Genomic DNA, 4,161 nt, shown 5'->3' with positions numbered 1-4,161 from the left:
CCTGATGTAATTTTGTAATATCTTTTTAATAGTTCATTGTCAATATTGTTCAGCTAACATTTTATTCCATATTTGATTGCTTTTACTTTTCAGCCATTTTGGCGTTTGCTCTGTTTAGTTTATTATTCTATATGAGAAATGAAGTATTGAGAGCTGAGAGTTAGGATTCAGGACTTCAGATCTAGACTATCAAAATCTCAGATTCAGTTTCTGTACCCACCACATGAATAACAGGACCCAACTAAGGTGATTTACATATGTTAATCATTATCGAAGCTAGGATAAAGTGCAAGAACTTTCTGATTTGGCAAGTTTTGAATGGAGCACATGAATCTTTGTAGTCATCCCCGATGAAAGAATTCAATCAATTTGCTTATCTGTAAAAGAGAAGAGTTGTGATTTAGAAAGGTTAAAATACATTGATAAAACGGAGCTCCAACTCATATTTACAGCAGCATTATTCACAATAGCCAAACGGTAGAAGCAACCTCAATTTTTATTGATGGATGAATGGATAAACTAAATGTGATAGCCATTTTGTAGTATATAAGTGTCTTATAATATCATGTATCTTAAATATGCAAAATAAAATTTATTTTTAAAAAGGTTATATATACATTCTATGAAATATTCTTCAGCTTTTAAAAAAAAGGAAATTATCTCATATGCTACAACATAACTGAACCTTAAAGACATTATGTTAAATAAAATAAGGCAGTTACAGAGGACAAATACTGTTTGATTCCAATTTTAAGAGATATCTAGAGTAGAAAGATCCACAGAAACAGAAAATAGAATAGCGGTTGCCAGGAGCATAGGACAGAGGGAAATGGTAGGTTTTGGTTTTGCAGATAAAGAAGTTCTAGAGATATTGTGGTTGCACAATAATATGAATATAGTTAGCACATTGAACTGTACACTTACAAAGAATTAAGATGGTAAATTTTATGTTGTGTGTATTTTACCACAATAAAACAAATTTTAAAAGGGCTCAGTGGTAAGAATATAATTTCCTGTTTCACATCATGAAAATATGATACGCTCTATATAATAATAAATTGTTACCACAGACATACTGAAAAAAATTAATTAAGGAGATAATCTATCTCTCTTTGAGCAGTAGACTTCAGGGAGTTGTTCTATCTGTAGGGCTTATCCATCAAAGGAAATTTGTGAATGCAGGCCAGTTGAATAGGATTCTGGATCAAATATAGCATAATTAGAGGAAAATTCTCTGATCTTAATGATCAAAAAGCTCCTCGGAGTGGCACACAACTTTGGAGTATAAAAGTGCATGAATAATCTTGCATTTAGCATTAATTTTATTCAACATTATTATTTCCCAGATTGCTTTTTTTAGATTAAAAAATAGATAAAGCTCTAAACCTAGGTATTGACTCACCCTCTAGATCCAGCAGCATCTTGCAGAAAAACCTCCATTCTGTAGTTTATCAGCACCTTTCTGGGAGCTCCCTATATATTTATAGCTTGGTGATTCATAGTTCCCAGGATTTGATTCTGTGCTAGGTAGTCAGTTTATTCATTAGAAGTGCCACACTGACCCACATGAACTAAACCAATTTATTAGCATATGAAGCAAAATAAAAGAGGAAAAACATCCCTGGGAATTCATCAAACATAATCCCGGAAACAACATGATCATGGAAACTGTTAATCTGATAACTGAACAATTCACATCTCAAATAAAAATATTAAATTAGTTTAACTATAAAGACAAGTAGAGAAGGCACAGGGGTATGACTGTAGGCTGTGCACATAGGCATGTACTTGTGTGATTAATAAACTATGAAAATACACTACTTTGTTCAGATCCCAAGTATTAAAAGTTTTTAATTTTGCTTACACAGAAAAGTAAGGTGAATATATTTTCTGGAATTTTTCAATTTTTAAAAAAGTTTTCAGAAACAAAAAATAAAATAAGAATGAATAATTATGCTCAATTTCCTCACTCTGAACTTTTCTGACCACTATTAATTCAATTTAATATACCTTTATATGTCTATACACAAACAATAGCTGGATAAATAAGTAATGTTAAGTTCCTGCTCTCTAGAATTTTATTTTATTTTACTTTATTTTTCAATTTTTTCTTTTATTTTCTTTTCTTTATTACTATACTTTAAGTTCTAGGGTACATGTGCACAAAGTGCAGGTTTGTTACATATGTGTGTATGTGCCACGTTGGTGTGCTGCACCCATTAACTCATCATTTACATTAGGTATATCTGGTAATGCTATCCCTCCCCCCTCCCCCCACCTCAAGACAGGCCCCAGTATGTGATGTTCCTCACCCTGTGTCCACGTGTTCTCATTGTTCAATTCCTACCTATGAGTGAGAACATGCAGTGTTTGGTTTTCTATCCTTGCCATAGTGTGCTGAGAATGATGGTTTCCAGCTTTGTCCATGTCCCTACAAAGGACATGAATTCATTCCTTTTTATGACTGTGTAGTATTCCATGGTGTATATCTGCCACATTTTCTTAATCCAGTCTATCATTGATAGACATTTGGGTTGTTTCCAAGTCTTTACCATTGTGAATAGTGCCACAATAAACATACATGTGCAGGTGTCTTTATAGCAGCATGATTTATAATCCTTTGGGTATATACCCAGTAATGGGATGGCTGGGTCAAACGGTATTTCTAGTTCTAGATCCTTGAGGAATTGCCACACTGTCTTCCACAATGGTTGAACTAATTTACACTCCCACAAACATTGTACAAGCATTCCCGTTTCTTCACATCCTCTCCAGCATCTGTTGTTTCTTGACTTTTTAATGATCACCATTCTAACTGGTGTGAGATGGTATCTCATTGTCGTTTTGATTTGCATTTCCCTGACAGCCAGTGATGATGAGCATTTTTTCATGTGTCTGTTGGCTGCATAGATGTCTTCTTTTGAGAAGTGTCTGTTCATATCCTTCGCCTACTTTTAGATGGGGTTGTTTGATTTTTTTCCTGTAAAATTGTTTAAGTTCTTTGTAGGTTCTGGATATTAGCCCTTTGTCAGATGGGTAGATTGCAAAAATTTTCTACCATTCTGTAGGTTGCCTGTTCACTCTGATGGTAGTCTCTTTTCCTGTTCAGATGCTCTTTAGTTTAATTAGATCCCATTTGTCAGTTTTGGCTTTTGTTGCCATTGCTTTTGGTGTTTTAAATGTGAAGTCCTTGCCCATGCCTATGTCCTGAATGATATTGCCTAGGTTTTCTTCTAGGGTTTTATGGGTTTAGGTGTAACTTTTAAGTCTTCAATACATCGTGAATTAATTTTTGTATAAGGTGTTAGGAAGGGATCCAGTTTCAGCTTTCTAGATATGGCTAGCCAGTTTTCCCAGCACCATTTATTAAATAGGGCATCCTTTCCTCATTTCTTGTTTTTCTCAGGTTTGTCAAAGATCAGATGGTTGTAGATGTGTGGTATTATTTCTGAGGGCTCTGTTCTGTTCCATTGGTCTATATCTTTGTTTTGGTACCAGTACTATGCTGTTTTGGTTACTGTAGCCTTGCAGTATAGTTTGAAGTCATGTACCATGATGCCTCCAGCTTTGTTCTTTTGGCTTAGGATTGTCTTGGCAATACGGGCTCTTTTTTGGTTCCATATGAGCTTTAAAGTAGTTAATTTATCAGAGGAAGAGGTACAGAAGAATCTGTCAAACTTGGCTATAATTAAAATCACCTGGGAGCTTTTATAAAATGTGGATGCTCAGTCCCCAATCCCAGAGGTTTTGATTTAATTTATCTGTGTTTGAGCCTTTAAAAAATATATAGAAATTCCCCCAGATAATGTTAATGTGCAGAATGAAAAAAGTAGTTCTCAGCAAAACCTGGTTCAAAATAGGATGGTTCCAGATCAATGTGGTGGATTAAATACCCTCAACTTTCTCCTTTCTTTTCTAATTCTTAGATAAAATACAAATATGTATATATAATAGTAGTCCTTAAAAAGTAAGAAAATATGTCACAGGGTGACCAGATTTCCAAAGGAATTTCTAGAATGCAGATGAAATCATTTTGTTAGAGATAACACAGTAGAGGGAATCACAGCTCAAAACAGAGAAAAGACAAGATTCAGAGCAGTTTTTCCCTGGTTGTCTCAGAGAAAATCTTAGTTTGTAGTCAAGAAATGGAAGAAATATAAA

This window comes from Rhinopithecus bieti, unplaced genomic scaffold (assembly GCF_001698545.2).
Source record: "Rhinopithecus bieti isolate Rb0 unplaced genomic scaffold, ASM169854v2 scaffold_28517, whole genome shotgun sequence".
In the NCBI taxonomy this organism is placed as follows: domain Eukaryota; kingdom Metazoa; phylum Chordata; class Mammalia; order Primates; family Cercopithecidae; genus Rhinopithecus; species Rhinopithecus bieti.
Note: the sequence above shows the minus strand (reverse complement) of the source record.